A 20,453-nucleotide genomic window follows, 5' to 3' on the forward strand; every position below is an offset into this window, starting at 1 on the left:
ATTTATGCCCAGTTTAGTGAGTTTATCTATAATTCCAGAGTGGGGGATGGTATCAAAACCCTTAGTGAGGTCAAGATAGGCTGTGTGCACTACCTTGCCCTCATCTACAGCTCTAGTGACTGTTTCAAAGAAGTCAATCAGGTTTAGTAGACATGATCTACCTTTTACAAACCCAAACTGAGTGGGGTCCAAGGTTTAGAGGTTACCTATGTCTTTGTTTATAAGCTCTAAGATGATACATTCCATGGCCTTGCAGATCAGGCTTGTCAGGTAAATGGGGTGGTAGTTTCTGGGGTCCATGGTGGCACCCTCTTTGTGGAGTGGGATAACCATCACTGTGCACCATTCAGTAGGCACATAGCCTAAGGTGAGGCTATGACTGAACATGGTACTTAGGTGGGGTGCCAGTTCATTCTGTAGTTCATATAGTAAGCAGCCTGGGATGTTGTCTGGTTCCATGGATGCTGTGTTCTTGGTTTTGGAGAGTGCAGTCTTTACTTGTCCATCCATGATTACAGGCACTTTGCATTCTTCCAGTATTAAGATGGGCCCTTTGGAGGGTGAGAGGGGGTAAAGTTAGCACTAAACCTATCTGCCAGGATGTTGGCAATATCAGTTGGTTCTGTATATTTAGTGCCATTGTGCTGTAGCTCAGAGCAGATCTGAGTGTTGCCATTGAGATTCTTGACATAGCTGTACAATGCTTTGTGGTTGTCTTTGGAATAATTGGTAATTTTATTTTCATAACTGGCTTTGGAGGATTTTATGAGGGATCTCATCTTTTTGCTGAGGGTGACCAGGGAGTTCCTCCAACCTTACTCTTTTTTGCAACAGCTTCCTCCTTCTGTTGTAAAGTTTGTTTATGGCAGGGGACCACCAGATTGGCTTCCTTTTTTTGGAGGATAGTCTTGGTTCTGTTGAGGATGGCACAATCCATGCACTCGTGTATGTGCTTATACAGTGCATTTGTGTAAGATTCAGCAGTCGTACCTCTATTTTCCATCTGCATGGGTGTCGTGAAGTTTGCCACTTCTGTCTTAAGCATGAAGTTAGCTTTGGAGTAGTTTTTGATGATGGTTTCCTTAATGGGGGTGGGGGTGGGCTATGGATGTATAGGGTGATTAGCTTGTGGGCGGATCTGACCAGCCATGAGTTGACCTCTGGCATAGAACACCAGTTACCCGTTTTGGTAATGACCAGGTACAGGATATTGCTGCCCCTGGTGGGGGTGTCGACAAGCTGATCCAAGGCATTGGAATTTATGAATTCCAGAATATGTTGAGTGAATGAGTTGGTATATGAGTAGTTTTCCCAGCTGATGGTGGGGTAGTTGAAATCACCCATAATTAAGGTATTGTGTTGTACCTTAATATTTTCCAGTATCTTAACAAATGAAGAGTGGGAATCCTGGGGCATGGTTGGGATCTGTAACAAGCTACAACCTGGATTGCAGTCCTGCCAAATGTTAGTTGCACTTGGATAATTTCGGATGCATTATGTTGAGCAATAAGCCTGGAGGTGTGAATATCCTTAATGAATATGAACACGCCTCCACCTTTAGTGTTTCAGTCCAGGTTAGGTGGCCAAAAGGTGTGGTATGAATTATAGCCTGGTAATGCAGGGGTGCTCGCTAGAGCCTTGAACCAGGTCTCTGTCACTGCACAGATGTCAATGTTCTCCATTTTAAGGAGTGCCTCGAGTGAGTGCATTTTGAGGTTTAGACTTCTAGCATTGAGTAGTATTATCCTCAGGGTTTGCTTGCTTGTACCTGTTATGGTGGTAAATTTAGCATTTGAACTTTGCCTAAAAAAGGCAATATAGGGGTGGCAAGAGCCTTAGCTAGTATCCGGAATCCCAGGGGTGACAGGTGCAGGCCATCTCTGGCAAAGCATCATGGTCTGTTGACCATGTTGTCCCAGACAGACAGATACTGGATCCCCTGAGAATGACACCAGAAGCTTAGCCAATTGTTGAAGTGAATAACATCACCAGCCCTTGTAAGGTATAGCAATGGTAGTTGTGCTGGGTGAGAAGGCCTCAAACTACTTTCACTCACATGTTTACACACTCACAAACACATTTATACACACTAATGCACACACCACACACACACACACACACACACACACACACACACACACACAAACACACGCATACACATTTGCCAGTACTGATATCCATAGGTTCATGGCTTCATAGGTGTGCACTAGGTGAATGGCCATGGAGCCTTTACAAGCCTAGCTCATGGGAATACCCTGGCATCGTGCCACCTGATGATATTCCCCAGTGTGTCTAACGGGTATAGCCACTGGAGTGAGCCCCAGGGTGGGATTTCTATTCCTCAACCACTCATCCAGATTTCTCTTGAAGAGGGCCAGTGATGTGCTCTGCTTGACATATATGTGAAGTCTATTCCATAGCGTGGGCAGTCTCTGGGTTGTGAACCTGTCCATCCAGCATGTTCTGTTGATTGTGGAAATGGGGTTGAGGTCTCTGGGGCATGGGGTGTGGACGGATTGGTTTCTTCAGATGTAGCATTCCTGACAGAGATGGGTCAGACATGGCTATGTAAGTCAGGCAGCGTCTAAATAGCCAATATGAGACATAAAATAGTTGGAGTTATTGGAGTCTCTCCATATAGGGCAAGTGTTTAAGGTCTAGGATCCTCTTTGTGAGGTACTTTTGCAGCCTCTCCATTTGTTACAGGTGTCCAGTGGGGTACATGTTAAATGAGCCATTGTACTCATTGATTGGCCTAATGAGGTGAGAGTACATGGAGACAATGACCTCTTACTTCCTGGATGCAACACCCTTAGTCAGGAGATGTGACAAATAGAAGGACTTTGTGAACACAGTGGCACTGTGGTGGTCAGCAGAGAGCTCACTGTCAACCTGTTTTCCCAGTTCTCTTATAACAATGTCAGTGTTCAGTGGACTACCATCAATGTATTACTTCATGGGATCTATGTTGTTCCCAAAGCAGATGGTGGCACATTTTCTGGCATTGGGTTAAAATCCAGGGTTCTGACACCAGTCATAGGTCTCAGTGAGGCCTTTGTGCAGGATGCCAACATCACATGGGGAGGTAATAATAGCACTGACCTTGCAGTGGTCTGCGAACATTGTCAGCAAGAGTCCATTCGTGTTGGGCTGGACTTCAGAGGTGTAGATCCCGAATGCAAGGGGACACAGGACCAAACCCTGTGGGACTCCACTCGTGACTGGTCAGCCATCTGATATGGAGTCCGCTGCTTTCACACTGTGGGTTCTATCTGTGAGCCAGTTTGCAAGCCACCTTGTGATATAGGGGTTGATGCCTAGCTGAGTGTGTTTGTCTATGATTCCTGAGTGGAGAATGGTTTCCAAGGATTAGAAGGGCCGCCTATCTTGTTATTTATTCCATACTGTTACATAATTATTGCATGTGGCACAGAGCTTATAGAGCTGCAGAGTGTCTACAGCTACCTCTACAGTGGATGACAGCTGTGGACCTTGTAACGTGGACAGTGGGAAATGTACTGTGTGGGTGACAGGAAAAAATTGCAAAACCCACCCCCAATGGATATGGTTCTCACACAAACACACCCCCATCCACCCACACAGGATACTGTCCTCATACACAGACACAGACACACACACACACACACACACACACACACACACACACACACTTGTCAGTACTGAGATTAGAACCCCTACCTATCTAGGTTACTGCTACTACAGTGTTATGCATTTATCGCATGTACCATGGAGCCTATAGGGTGAAGGTTGTCCCAAGGTACTGCTAAGGTGTGGAACATCACCAGCCCTGGTAAAGTATGGCAATGGGTGATGTACTGGGTGAGAAAGGCCACAAAATACTTTAACCTATACATATACACACTTACACACACACACACACACACACACACACACACACACACACACACACACATTTGCCAGAACTGAGACTAGAACCTCTGCCTAACTAATTATTTGTACTATAGTGTTACGCAATTATTGCACATGCCACAGAGCTTGTAAGGCTGAGAGCTGCCCAAATGTACTTCTAAAGTGACTGGTATCAGCAGGACTGCTAAAGCCAGACAATGGGAAGTGTACTGAGTGTGAATGGGCTTAAAACCTTTAACCTACAGGCAGACATGCACAAACACACATACGTTTATATTTGCCATGACTGAGATTAGAACCCCTACCTAAAAAGTTATTTGTACTATAGTGCTATGCAGTTATCGCACACACCACAGAGCTTATAGGGCAGAGGCCAGTCCAACAGTACTTCTACTGTGAATGACATCAGCAGATCTTGTGAATTAGGGCAATGGGAGATGTACTGGGTGGGAATGGACTAAAACACTTATTCCTACACACACACACACACACACACACACACACACACACACACACACACACACACACACACACACACACACACACAACCACTGTTACATATGCAGGGACTGTGATTAGAACCCCTACCTATCTAGTTATTTGTATGATAGTGTTACTCAGTTATCACACTCTATAGGGCTTACAGGACTGAAGCCAGTCCAAAGGTACTTCTAAGGTGAATGACACTGGCAGATGTACAGTAGAGCAATGGGAAGTCTACTGGGTGGGTAACGCATCACAATACTTAGACCTACAGACACACACACACACACACACACACACACACACACACACACACACACACACACACACACACACACACAACCACTGTTACATATGCAGGGACTGTGATTAGAACCCCTACCTATCTAGTTATTTGTATGATAGTGTTACTCAGTTATCACACTCTATAGGGCTTACAGGACTGAAGCCAGTCCAAAGGTACTTCTAAGGTGAATGACACTGGCAGATGTACAGTAGAGCAATGGGAAGTCTACTGGGTGGGTAACGCATCACAATACTTAGACCTACAGACACACACACACACACACACACACACACACACACACACACACACACACACACACACACACAGGTAGGTGATGTGATATTCCAACCCCCACCTCAGTACCATCACACAATGAATCTCATCTTCATGCTGGCACATGCCAGTGTTTACAACTGGTATGCAACTGCCTGCAGCAGGACATCAGTCTATGACATTCAGTGTATCCCTGTGTATGATTCACTGTCTGTGTATGTCTCCCTGTGTGTCTCACTCTATCACTGTCTGTCTCTCTCTTCCCCATGTCTATGAGTGTGTATGCTTGACATATTGTAATATGTTGCCCATATATGTGTGTGTGTGTGTGTGTATCACACACAACAGATGCAGATATACCACATATGTGCCACCTACAGCTGGCTGTGGGTGATCCTGTCTGATGCGTGTGTGTGTGAAGACAGTTAGGTTTACATAGCTGTGTGTATGCAAAGACATTTGCACAATACAGAGATATATAGTCCGATGTTGTTTCAGGCATGGGCTTCACTTCTCTAAGTGTAGGAGCATGCTCATTATGACCTTCTATAGTAAGTGTGGGAATCCATTCCAGGGATAATTGTACTTCAGTCTGGGTTTTTGTGTGCTACAGCCATACCTTGCAACCTGTTTGTGCAAGATATCTGGAGATAGGCTGCTAATATGAGTAAACAATGGGACAAATATAGGGGGGGGTACTGTAACTATTACTCTTATCAATGTATGAGTTGCTTGAGTGACAGGGTTTGTTTTAGCAGACATTTTCTGACATATGTAATGTTTGACACCATACTGTATTGTGTTATTACCTACTGACAGATATAATCGGATCATCACAGTTATTTACCAGAGAAATACAAGATGGATGATGCACAGATCTATGTTATGGGGTAAAGGCTAGACATTCTTGCACAATCCAGTTGGGAGGTGTGGCTACAGCTGATGGATTGATGAAGCTGTGTAAAAGGTCCAGCACTCTGGTGATATGCTAGCTGGGGATCTCCTGGTTGTGCAGTATTCTTCTTACCTGACAGATCATATCTTGGTGTGGCCATACCTGTCAACTGTACAGATTCTCACAGATTATCCAGATGCGTATCTTATATATCTGATCAGTTTCCCTTAACATTGTAGTTTTCTAGCACACTTGTTGCAAATCAATCGGGGTTGCAGTCAAGGAATACTTACAGAACATTAGAGTTTCAGATTTCACACCCTTCATGACATCAATGCTACTACACACCCCCTCTGTTATTCTATCAACTGTCTAACATTATGAGAGCAATATTTCAAATGTGTCCCTATAGTTGGGATCTTATCCCACCGTTATGTATGGCTTTGTCCAGATTTCTTTCTCTATGAGGTTGAGAGGTATGCTACTAGCATTTAGCAGCATGGCCTTACATTTGCATTTTGTTGACTGTGTTATGTTGGTAGTATGGACTCCATGACATTCCCTACAAAGGCACTATGAGTGAGGCATGGGTCTTTGCCAGAGGCCTGTAGGCCATGTGAGAATGCTGCAGGTCATCTGTAGCAAGGCAGTGTGTTCTGTCACTCATATGTTCTCAGGCTGCCGGGCAGTAGACCCCCCTCGGGTGACAATGGTAAGTGACAGAACGCATTGCTGTGCTACTAGGTACCATACCTCTCTACACATGTTGAACTAAAACTTATATTATACTTCTTTTCTAAAAATCATTTTATCCCATATAAAAATATATATAAGATGTATAATATGTAAAATATAGAAGAATTAAACATCAACCTTACTGACACCAAACATACAAAAATACTGTCTACCCATAAACTGTCACAGGAGATCTTCATATTTTTATCTATTCAACGCTTTCAATTTTAATAGGGGGGCTATACTGATAGTTTCATTCAGTTCAACATGTTAGTTTAATAATAGGGGCTGAAGTAAGTTCATAGGTTCATAGGTTGGTACTAGGCTATCAGCCCTAGGGCCTATACAAGCCTAGCCATAACAATTCCCTGGCTATTTCTTCCCACATTATTTACTTTCCTGGTATTTTTAGAATGAATTCTTATGAATGAATAGTGTTAATTCTTGGTATGAATGAGCTTTACAATTTCTGAATGAAAATCATGTGATGTAAAGGAAAAGAGATCACATGATAATGGGACATTTAAACAACTGTTTTTAAATGGAATTGTGTATCTGAAGAAGTTTTACTGGTGTAAAATGAAAGCACTAATATTTGTGAATAAATTTGTTTTTGAACTATTGCAGTGGTTTATAGTTCACTCTGTACCCTAGCCTGGCATTTTTTTTTTAAATAGCTTGTGCTGAATGTCTCGATTAGTTGAAAGGCCTCCAAAAGCTCCTTTAAGCTTCTGGAATGCCTGCTCACATGCTGTGGTCCACACTACCTTATCTGGCTTGTTTTTCCTTGTCAGGTCTGTGAGGGGAGCAGCTATGGTTCTATAATTAGAGACAAACTTTCTGTAGTACCCTGCTGTCCCTAAGAATGCCCTCACCTGCTTTTTGGTAACAGGAGCAGGCTATACCTGAATGGCTTCCACTTTGGCAGGTTCTAGCCTGATATTACCACTCCTCACTCTATGTCCCAGGTAGGAGACCTCAGCCATACCCACCTGACACTTACTGGGCTTAATGGTCAGCCCTGCCCTCTGTAGTCTGCCCAGCACCTCCCTGACATGCTGAAGGTGCTCTTGCCATGAATGGCTGTAGATGGCAATATCATCCAGGTAAGCAAGGGCAAAATCTCCTGCTCCTGCTAAGATATGACCTACCAGCATCTGAAAAGTCACTGGGGCATTTTTCATCCCAAAGGGCATATTCGGGAACTCATTCAAGCCAAAAGGAGTCACAAAGGCTGACCTCTCTCTAGTGCTGGGAGTCAAGGGCACCTGCCAGTAACCTTTGGTAAGATCAGTAGTGGTAAGATACTTAGCCCCACCCACCTGCTCCAGGGCTTCATCTGTCCAAGGTATGGGATAAGCATTTGACTATGTGTGACTATTTAATTTCCTGTAGTCCGCACAGAACCTGGTGTTGCCATCCTGTTTTGGTACCAGCACCACTGGAGAGGCCCAGGGACTGCTGGACTCCTGAATTACCCCTAGTTCAAAATTTCCTGTATCTCCTCCCTCAGAGTCTGTTTGACTCTCTCAGGCAACCTATGAGGGGCCGGCTTAATAGGCCTTTTGGGTCCTGTTTCCACATGCTGCTGCACCAGGCGGGTGCACCCTGGTTTCCCAGTGAACATGCCCCCAAACTCCTGTAACACTGCTCGGATTTCTCAAACCTGGGTAGGGGATAGCTGTTGGGACATTGCTACCCCTTCCACTAAAGTGTCAGTCCAAGCCTCACTGAGGAGATCAGTCACTAGATACCCCTCAGACTCCTCCTGCCATCCACTGCAAATACTTAGCACCGGGGCCTCCCTATCATGGTAAGGTTTTATCATGTTAACATGGTACAGTTTGTGCCCCTGTCCCCTACCTAGCAGTTCTACCATGTAGTTAACATCCCTGACCTTCCTTACCACTTTGAAGGGTCCCTCCCAAGCTGCCTGCAGCTTGTTGTGTCTGACAGGAATGAGAACCATTACCTGCTGCCCAAGGGAGCCCGCAGGATTTTTTGCAGGGGGGGGGGTGCAAACCCAGAGCACCACCCCAACCCCACCCCCTTCAAAGCACCACCCCCAACCTCACCCCCTTCAACTCCCCCCCCCCCAACACACATACGCAGCCATTCCAGTATCCCATTACTTGGCTATTTCTCCCCAGTTGCCATAAACACTGTTCAAAACTCTCTGTGTGCATACTGTTTTATGCATTACTTCTACAATGATTACAGATACTTGGCTTTAATTTTCAACTTTTATTTCAAATTTTAGGGCCTCAGGGCCAATAGCTTAGTAACCTCCTATTTTATAGCACAAACACTGATAGACATTTGCTAAACTTAAACAAAGCAATAGTCTTACAATGAAAACAGACTTAGCATTAAAACTTCTCTACCTTTGAAATTCGCATGCACTGAAACAGCATTTAAACGCACATTCAAAGAAAATGCATCTGGCCAGTGGCAGGTTAAGTTTACGTTTGGACTGTTTTCAAATCATAGGCCCCTTGCACACATTTCAGAACCATGCATAACTGCTTTGATTCACCTTCCTGATTGTATTAATTATAATATATAATAACTGAATTATATGAAACAAAGCATATGAACCAATAATGACAAATTGCCCAATTCAGAACATTTCAATCAGAAAAGGCCACTTAAACGTTTATCATTACACTCTACCAATATCAGTCAATATGCACAATCTCTGCAGAAGTAAAAGTCATCTGAATAATTTCACATTAAAGAGATCTGAAACTAATGGAGAGGTTGTTGCTAGAAAACAGCTTTATATTTCAGTGTTTCATCTAAAAATTCAGTGCCTACTGCCCTTAAACAATAAATTGCCTATGTTACATTTAAAAAAAAATGTTAAGCTTATATATTGCAATAGGAATAAGTGGCAAGCGGAAACACAGGTTCATAGTTATTAGGCATCTCATCCAAAGGAGGACATACTCAGGACTGCAGCACTCCACCCCCTTAAAATACAAATCTACATGTGGTGGGAGTAGAACCTACAGCCCTCTACATCAAGATGCAAGTATGCTAACTGCTGTGCTACTAAGACTGTTTTGAAATTCTACACCACAATAGTGATACCATTTGCTAAACAAAACAGTTGCACATTTTAAGCAGACTTAGCATGAACAACAGTAAACATCTCTTCCTTTGAAGCTCACAATGCCTTGAAAATGTATGTGAAAATAAATTCCACCTGCTAACTCTAAATAGGGCATTTCACTCTCACACACGCACACCTCAACCTCTTAGTGCAAGAAATCTGGACAAAGCCTAAAATAAATAGGGACGGATTATAAATATTGCTCTCATGAACGTAATAATTGTAGAATAACAGGATTTGTGTTAGTATGCATTTTTCTAAAGGATATGACATCTAAAACTCAAATGTCTGTTATTATTTAGCAACTTCAATCCTTTTTATTTATTTGGCATTTGTTAACCGGGATAGTCCATCTGTGCAAAATCCCTTTTTCAGTGGAGGCCCAGGGAGAAAAGCTCAGGAGGAATATAGGGCAGATATCTGGACATTCTGAAAAAACCTGGACAGCTGAACACACACACACACACACACACACACACACACACACACACACACGCACACGCACACGCACACGCACACGCACACACACACACACACACACACACACACACACACACACACACACACAGTACATCTCAATCTCTTAGCACAAGAAATCTGGAAAAAGCCTGTTATAATGTTGGGGACAAAGGCCCAAACTAGGACCGCATTTAGAAAGTTGCTAGAAAAACAGGATTTGTGTTAGAATGAATTTTCTACAGGATATGAAATCTGAAAATCAAATACATGTCATTATTTAGTAACTTTAATCCTTAGCTCATCCCAGTGATTTGTCAAAAAAAAACTGAATTTTTATGAGGAACAGACAAAAAATATAAGGCAAAAGTCTGGACATTCTGTGGAAATCTGTACAGTTGATAGGTATGACACACACATACATCCCCTGACCCCCTTAGAAAGTGCATAGAACAACAAAGTTTGCATTGATATGCATTTTCTGAGGATATGAAGTCAAACTCAAATGCCTGCCATTATTTTCTGACTCCAGTGTTCAATGATTTGCCAAAAGAACACAATTTTATGAGACACAAACTGAAAATATGAGACAAAAAGCTGAATTGTGAGGTATGAAAGTTTTCCACAACCAATAAACATTTTTAAGAAAAGAAAATAGCACAATACATACATTACTTCATAAATACTGTCATACTTCCATGGATTTATATCACTTATTGTTTATTTTGACCATTAACATGCAAGATTTTGTAGGCATATATGCAAACAAGGAGCCATATTGTCCGTAAAAGAAAAAAAAAAAAAAAAAAGAAAACTCTCTCTCTCGCTCTGTCTAGGCCAACAGACTGTCTGTAAGTGCAGGCTGCATCCTCACAGTCTTTAGACAGCAGACTGCTTACAACCAAGCTTCACAGGATCATAAGAGGTTACTAGGCTAATGGCCCTGAGGCCCTTACAAGCCTAGTCAAGTTTTTTCCCTCTTTTAAATGGTGCTATTAGTAGACCTGACTCAACAACAGACACAGGAGAAGAGACATTTTTAAATTTCTGCTTTTTCTTCCTAGGGAAATCCCTGGAATGGGACTGACTCATGACAGGAGCACTAGCCTGGGAATCAGGTACCTTACCCCAGCTAAGCAGTATACCTTTAAACACTTATACCTGGAAGGTCAACCAAAGTGTTTTTTCCTTGCCCAGTGAATCAACCCTATAGCTGCAGGGAATATGTCAATCTCCCAGTCATTAATGGCTTCCTGAAGAGCTGCAGCTAGAGGAACCAGAAGGCAAAAGATGGATCATCCAAGGAAACAGCTTTGGCCACAAAGGAGTCACTCACCAATGACTGAGGCAGTGATGGAGACAGACACCCAAGGACTTCTTAACTTTCTTCTTCTTACGGACAGGAGTAGCAAGAACCACGTTTGTTTGGGTGTATGTAGGGGACGTGTGCAGTAGTTACGGACCTCAGGGTTAGGGAGGGGTTAAGGAAAGTGCATAGTTAGTTGTGTATGGGGAGTTTAGTGTCAGGTTAGAAATAGGGTTTTGTGCTTTACTTTAGGTTAGAAGTAGGGTTTGGTTAGTGTATGTATGTGGTTAATTTATTTTATTTGGGTAGATAGTATATAGGTAGTGGTGGGGTTGGCCGGCTTTGACAATTCGATTTTTTTTTTCGCTGTTTAGTGTGTTTGGGATTTTCATGTTTCGCGGTATAGGGGTCGATATTTTGGTATTCGCTAATAGGGTTTTTGCTGTCATAATATAGACCCATAGCCTCTATGTTAATATTTCTTAGTAGTATGACTATCTCTCTCTCTCTCTCTCTCTCTCTCTCTCTCTCTCTCTCCTGTAGCTGACGCATTACAAACTGCTCCATTTCACTGTCAGCCATTCTGTGTTGCATTCCAATTAACCTGACGTTGCTCCTTTTTAGCAGTTTCAAGATCATCTATCTCTCCTCCATGTCTTTCTGTTATTTCTGTTGGTTCTTGTATTTTGTGAATCTGTTTCTACAACTCACCTACATTATCTTCCCCCAAATCTTGTACCGTTCCTTTTAGCATTTCCACTTCTGTTTTTTTTTTGTCTTATTGTTTTTTTTTTCCAAGGAGCTCACATCCTGGCCTACTGAGATTATCTTTTTCAACAAATTGCACAGTTGATCCTGCATATTTGTAACTTTAAAAACAACCATCTCTTCCTACTTTTGTTTGCTCTTTCAGCTTTCATTCGGGATTGTGCTTTCTCCCCGGGAACACTGTTTTTATCCATATTTCTACTGGCCCTGTCCAGCTTTAGGCTTAAGCAGACATCTTGGCTGGGCTGCCTAAAATCACCTCATGGATTATATTATTTTAACCCATTCCTGTCATTCCACTGACATCATGCAAAATACCTGCTGGCTGGTTACTTCAGAACAGTGATGCACTTAGGCATTCTTATTAAACAAGTATTGGTGACATATTATTATGAATGGCAGCATAAACTGATATCTTTTGCAAAAGAAATGTAAAATGAAAATTCTAGCAATGCTTAATTTGGCTTTTGTCCCTATAGTATGTACAACTGTATCAGCTAAAAAGGGTATACCAAGCCCTTACTTGATAACATACAGCTGTTTATACAACACCTTTTGGTCAGAACTACAAATACTTTTACACCTCTACAGATCAAAAGAGTAAAGTGATGTATGAAATTTCAGACAACAAACTCATGTCTGCTCTACCTATATAATTAAAGTCATTGGTAACACTAGCTCTATATTATTTAGTCTGCATTACCATTACTAACATTAATTAATAGTCTGTGTATTTAAGGCATAGTGCACATCATGTTAAAAAAGAAGTGGTGTAGTATTGCACAGGGTCAAGAACTGTGTTAAGCTAAAAGGCATTCCACTAGAAATGTAGTGAATAGGTGTATTATACATGGATGCTTAATGACTAGAACAAATATGGTTGTTGTTGTGTCTTTCGGCTTTTCCCGGTTAGGAGTCGCCACAGCGGAACTCTGGTCCGCTAATGATTGGCAGTAGATTTTTACGTGCCGAGTTGCCGGCCCTGACGCACAACCTTCAACGAAGGTACGCCCATTCACACATGTCTCCACACAGAAGACGCTTTAGCTGAAAATTGAACAGGACAACGTCTTACTGTGAGGTGACAACGCTACCGCAGCACCAGCACAGCACTATATAAAAGCCTATTCAAGTAGACGTTTTTGAAAAACAAATGGGAATCTTCAAGCAGAACATAGATATCCAGATATTGTGCACCATGCTGGATGCAGGGTAATGACAAAAAATGTAACCTTTCAGCAAGACTGATATGTTGTGAAACAAGGCTGTTTGAAAATAGTGCAGATGCATCCTATTAAACGATTCTAATCAAGTGTGTCAAGGTTATATCATGTACTTTAAATCTCATCTGCATTTTTTCATAGAATGTGCTGCTATGTCACTGTTGATGTCCTCATTTCATTACCTCTGCTCTAATAATCTACCTTTAAAGGACTTCACTTAAGTCTAAATTTAAAATTCATTACAGAGAACCCATAAGCAAACAATCCAGCTACCACAGGAAAGCCTGTTCTCTTAAATCAAATTACATCTATTTACTGAAAAACAATTGTACAGTCTTTACAATGACAGTATCAGTACTTCCCTTACTTTCTGACAGGTAATTATTATACTAGTTTCTACCACAGCTGGTTAGTTCCCTTATCTTAACTAGGTATTAATGTGTCTCCAACATTTTACTTCTTCTGAAAGCTGCTCTGTATTTTGTAGTTAGTGGTGTTTTCACTCCTTACTGCTTTATTAATATATTCGGTAACTTGTACCTGACTTCCAATGTTTCAGTTAAATGTGAGAGGAACAGTATTGAATATAACTATCCTTTTATATTTCTCTTTGCATTTTCCTATATTTTTATCTATTTCCACATAGAATACTACCATTATAACCCTAGTCATATTATTCAACATTTATTTATATTTTTTGGAGGGCAGAGAATCTAAGCAAGGTCATCTTCTTGGTAATACATTTGACAAAAGAATACAGGTACTACTCACCCCATCAACCAAAGAAAAACAGCTTCTGTAACCCCAATGGTCAGTTTAAAAAATTTATCATTTAGCCTACATGCAGATTCAGGCATCTTTCAGATTCTGATTGTTAAAACACTGAACCCTCATTCCCAATATGTTGCAGCATAAATGAATGACGTGGTAATTAATTTAGAGGACCGTGAGTCACTTAACGGAAGTGTAGACTGTGTTAGAATCCATAAGGCAGGCAGGGTTTACTGTGAGGTGGTACGACCATAGTACAGAAAGATACGTGACTTAAAAATACCCTGTACCCTCCACTAAGAGAGAAGTAAAAACATTTCCTTGGACTAGCTGAGTACTAGGGAAGTTATATTGCTTATATTGTTCTGGCCAATGATTAAAATACATCTTCACCATATGTGTTTAAGGGATCCTTGAACTTGTTGCTACAGTTTGTGCCCAAATAAACTCTGGCTTTTTATCCTAGATTTATCTGGATTTGTTTTACTACTTACATTTATTTTATTAGACCTGGCTGCCTGTTTATACAACAATTTTATATTTTCTAGTGTTTTGCTGTTTTTACTTGTAAACATATCCAGTTTGAAAAACGTGTCTATGATTGGCACCTCCTGCACTTGCTCTGTCCATTTGTATCTTCTTTGATCCGACTGGACATGTATAAACTTCTTCATCTGGAACTCCTTCAGAGGCACAATGAGAGTGAGTGAAAAATAATTGCAGGGTCTTGGCTTCTGAGTAGAGTGCCCTAATCCTGGTTAAGGTTTCCATTTACCATCCTGTCATGAAGTCACACAGTGACATAAGAACATCTTGCTGCAAATGATACCCGAGAGCCTAAATGACATCACAGGCTTATAGGCAGGACTTGTGTTCCATTTGTCCCAAATAGAGTGCTATACTCTACACTCACAGCAAGAGGCTCTCCAATTTGATTTTGGCTGTGGTGCCTTCTGTGCAGTCTGCATGTCCTCCCTCTGTTCATATGGGTTTTCTCTGGGTGCTTCAGTTTCTTTCCATGTTCCAAAGATATTCAGTAAGTGGATTGGACGCACTAATGTGGCCATAGTTGTGAGTGTGCATGCATGCGTGTGATATGGAAGAACAACAGTGGTAGGGCTAGTCACTCTGTAGTATGAACATTGGCTGTAGATGATTGCCATGGCTGATGTGACATCAAAAATGGCGAAAAGTGGTTGTGGAAAGATGAATGGATGGGATGATGGATTTTAAGGGCTTTGGATTCATCCAGGTAACAACATCTGCCTCTCACAAGCAAGACTATTCATTGGTTGTGGTGCTCCAGCTTGGGATAGCCACCTTCAGCCAGGGGTAAAGCTGGTCTGCTACTCTAATCACTACTCTATCAGGTATAGCACTCAACTCCCATTAGCCTCTTTGATGTTGTGTGATGAGTATAGCAATTTGCCTAATATTGTTTTTGTCTCCTGTCCTGGACCACCTCCTTTTGTACATCTGTAATCTGTAGCTACTGGTCACTAAGTTCAGCAACTGTGTTATAGACGCTCTCAACTGGTTGGCCCCTTTGATTGCACACCTTAAACCTGTAGCTGTTAAGGAGCCATAGACTGATTCAGAGCATAGTCTGATGTGCAGAGCAGGTCATAGAATGCAGTGCCAATGGACATGCACTCACCTTTTAGAAAACAAATTGGCACTGAACCTGCACTATTTCAGGTATTAGTCATCTATTCTCTGTAACCATAAGATGGCATTTTATCTGTCCAATGAGATGTCTGCTATGTAAAACTGACTGGATTTGCTTCAGTGAAAATGTTTATATTGTCACAGTTATGCTAATGATACTCCAGCTTTAGTGCTCCTTTCATTAGGAGCATGTGGGCTACTTTAACCTTCTTGAGGACTTTTTCAGGAATGTTCTTTCTTGGATGTTACTTAATCATCTCAAACTGAAACACATCTAAAACGTTTTCCATAGTCTTCAATGCCACTGTAAGGTCCTCTACAGCCCCAGTCCCTATTTCCAGAATAGTCTGTGGGAGGGTACAGTTAAAAGCTGTGTCCAAGATGTGTAATCCAGGAATGCTCCACGTTGATCCACTGTCATTTCACGATCAGGTACTAATCATTATCTATTCTTGTCACCAGCTGAGAATATCACCCATGTTAACCACCCTATTCCACCAGAGGGCTTATCATAAGCTGTGCTGACCTTGGTTATATCTCATCTGGGCTACTAATGCTTTTTATCTGGGTCTTTCAAACACTAGGTTTGAGAGGCTGCAGCAAGTTCAGAATTCAGCCACAAGGCCTCTTATAAAGTCCTCTAGATACAACCATATAATCTCCATTTTCCATTCTCTGCACTGAAATCCTGTCAAGTACTGAATTATCTTTAAAAATCTTGTGATGGTGTTCAAAGCCATACAGGACTAGGCTACAGCCTAGATAAAAGAGAATTTACTGCCCCACTGGCATGCACAAGTACTCCACTCAGCTGTTTCAGAGCTGTTATTTATTTCCAGGTTTATGCTTGAGTCCTCTGGAGTCACATATTTTACTTTCCATGGTCCACACTCATGGGACTTGCTACAACAGCAGCTTCGTGAATGGGATTCTCTGTACTGAGTTAGGAGGTATCTTATGGTTGGCCCTTACTAACAGCATTTTGTGATATACATGTACATGTATATATATATATATATATATATATATATATATATATATATATATATATATATACATGTATATATATATATATATATATATATATATATAGTAATTTATTTTGGTTTATTTCATTTCAGTTTAAACTCTTTAACTTTTATAGGTTAATGAGTTTATACTAGGATAATTACCATCAGGGTCTTTATAAGCCTAGCCATGCAACCCAACCCAGTTTTGTCCCCGGGTATCTTGGGCACCTATATGGTGGGGCTATGTTAGTAAGGAGGTAACTAAGGGTTATGTGGGGGGTATAGTAGTTTTAGTTTGAGATTAATTTACTTACTGTTGACCACTTTCCTTCAAAATGGGAGCCAGACCAGGTTGAATTTGTGATTTCCCATCCACTGATTAAGGTATTATTTGAATAGTGTCAGGGATGCACTCTGCTGCACATGGAAGGTAAGCTTATTCCGTAGTGCAGGGATCCTTTGAGACATATATTGGTCTCGCTAGCATGTTGTATTTATGCTCCAGGCAAAGTTCAGGTGCTTGGATCTGGTGTTTCTGGTGTTTGCTTTGCGGATGTGCAAGAGCTCCATTACAGCAGGATCTGAGGACGCCTTATATGCCAGGCAGAGATCGCCTCTCAGTAACCTGTAGGAGACTGAGCATAGAGATAAAGCCTTAAGGCAATTTGTGTAGGACAGGGTACAGTATTCATACCCTGAATTCTCCTGCTGAGGAACCTCTGAGGGCATTCCAACTGCTGCAAGTGCCTGGTTAGGTACATGTCAAAGGGAGCATTGTACTCAATCATGGCTCTGATAAGGGCTGAGTATTGTGGTACTATAACTTCCTTGGACCTGGATGCCATACCCTTGCTTATGAGTTAAGTGACATAGAATAATTTTCTTATTATCTCTGCTATATGTTGAGCGAAGGCTAGATTACTGTCCACATATGTTCCCAGATCCCTCACAACCAGTTCATCTCTTAAGGGTGCTTTATCAAGGGAGTACTTATTTTGCGTGGACAATTACCCAAAAGGCGTTGTAATGCATTTTTTCATGTTGAGTTTTAATCCATGGCTTTGGCACCAGTCATTTGCTTGTGTTACAGCCTCTTATAGGATGCCAGTGTTTTAGTCATTTTAATCCTTGTATTTACTCAAGTTCGTGATTAGTGTATTCAAATTATTTTTACTTTGTTGTGTTGTTAATTCTATGCAGTCACTTTGTGTTTGTGACTTTGGTCATGGCATGCTTAGTCCTATAAGCATGTAAATGAAGACTGATTGAATGAAGACTGATGTTTATAGTCAGCACATCATATTCAGACACTGAGTCACTGTTTTCACTTTTAATTTTAGTTGTAAAACTTCTTCCCTGCTTTGACCCTTCTCAAAGTTGTTCTTCATCTTTCTTTCTTTTCTTTATTTCTCCCTTTCCTTTTCTGATTTTTAATATGTACTTAGAAATGTATTAATTTATCACAAATGATTTTCAATGAGTCAGATAATGTTTAAAAAGAAAATAAAATACATGATAGAACAGTAATTTATTGTTTGATTGTACTATAAGACAAGATTCCAAGGAATTTAACCTACTGGCTTTCTAATGATTTAGATTACAGATATACTGGGGCTTCTTATCTTTGAGGTTTCTGCCTTTTTCTGAGCTTTTTAATTGGATAACCATCCCTCTGCATTGATAAAATGTGTCCCTGTGGTTGTCATCTTAGGAATATGTCCACTATTTATAATTTGATTGTGTCATCCAACATGGATAGCACATCAGAGATGGTAAGTGTACTAATTTAATTTAATTCTTTTTCACCAGGATAATGCACTGGTCTGCTGGAGACATGCTACAGGTATAGCCTAACTGCACAGCAAAAAAAAAAAAAAAAAAACACTTGCAACAAAAAAGTATTAGGATTTTCAGATTCAGCATATAACAATAAGCTACATCTTGTTCAATTTGTACCATAGATACATATAAATGAACATACATGTCAGCTGATAAAACAGGCTACATTAGATATGAAACTAGGCAAAATATACTATGCACGCAGAAAATGTATAGGTTCTATATACATTGTATATATCTATAGCTGTGTGTGTGTGTGTGTGTGTGTGTGTGTGTGTGTGTGTGTGTGTGTGTGTGTGTGTGTGTATGACAAGGATATAACAGTCAGCCAGCTCCCAAAGCTTCAGGGCACCTTTCATGTGCCCAAACTGTCAAGCAGCTTGAGCTAAGCTGACTAAAAGACAAGTTTGGGTGGAAAGCCCTTCAGTGCTTTCCTGCTGCCGAAGAATACACTCCTCTCTGGCATTTGGGGATCGATGGTGGGCTGGTGCTCTCCTTTGCTGGGAAGATAATTTCTCTTTGGGCAAAACCTTCCATTTTTTTAATTTTTTCAATGTTTTATTACTTTCATGTTCAGGAAACTTATTTAAAAATTAGAAGTGTTGACTCTGAATGGACTATCGCGCGGTTGTAACATATTTTTAAAAGGATCTCTTGTTTTTTTCTATCCGTTTAAAAGTAGTGTAAAGTAACTGAAAATATTCTTTCTGTGAAGAAGTTGTTTATTTTTCTTTTGTGGGGCTGACATAGTGTTTTAAAGTGCTTTTTGTACTGTGTTTTTTTCTGTCAAAAAATTAACTCTGTGGACTGGTAGTGTTTACTGGCAATTGCTGCTTGAGTTCCCCAGGAAAGAGGCAACATGTTCAGCTTGACCATGGAACAGACAACCAGTCCCATGGTCAGTCCTTGTTCCAGCCATAAAAAAGTAAAAAGTTAAGCAAACAGCCTTTGCTACCATAGCAGGCTAGCAATTTGCCTCAGCTGCAGGTGGGTGACTCTGCTATGCCCATTTGATGTACCTCAGACCACTTATCTTTTATCCTGGAACCCTCTGATGTAGCAACTGCAGCCACTATGTGCCAGGGGTTAGCCATGTCCTCTGTGGCTGGTGGGGTTCTCACAATGAGCAAGGGAGAGCCACTCTTGTTGGTCCAGGGAGAGAGAAATGGGAAGGTCTCCCTGTAGTATCAGAATGCTCTGCCCATCCCTGAATGAGTAGATGCTCCCATTACTAACATGGTGGTCCCCATTTTTCCTGTCAAAAAGAAACAGAAGAGAAACAGAAAACCAAGCATGTATATATGCCTCTTCAAATTTCTTTGGTAAGAGTTGTTTACTGGGTCTGGCTCAGGGTTTAATTCAGGGTATTGATCCTTCTTATAAATCAGTTTCTGGTAAAGGGAAGAGGGATGCCTCTTTCCTGAAGAGATTCAAGATACTGAATCAGAACAGGAAGATTCTTGGACAGATACAGGGCTTTTTTTTCCCTCAGATCTCTGATTCAGACTCGGTAGAGACATCAGTGTCTGATTCTCCCTGTAGGTGTTTCTCTTTCTCTGAGACCACTGCTAGAATGTGCCAGTGTTTTCAGTGTGTCAGAACACTGAGGTTTCTCAGTCCTTCAGAAAATACTATGATTTGTTTCAGACGTATTTTCCAAAATCCACACCCATTCCTCCTCTTCTGTTTGCTTAAGAGGATGTGTGTGTTACTGCCTGCAATTTTCCTAATAGT

The sequence above is a fragment of the Protopterus annectens genome, chromosome 11.part0 (genome assembly GCF_019279795.1).
Source record: "Protopterus annectens isolate FY-2018-M chromosome 11.part0, PAN1.0, whole genome shotgun sequence".
NCBI classification, from domain to species: domain Eukaryota; kingdom Metazoa; phylum Chordata; order Ceratodontiformes; family Protopteridae; genus Protopterus; species Protopterus annectens.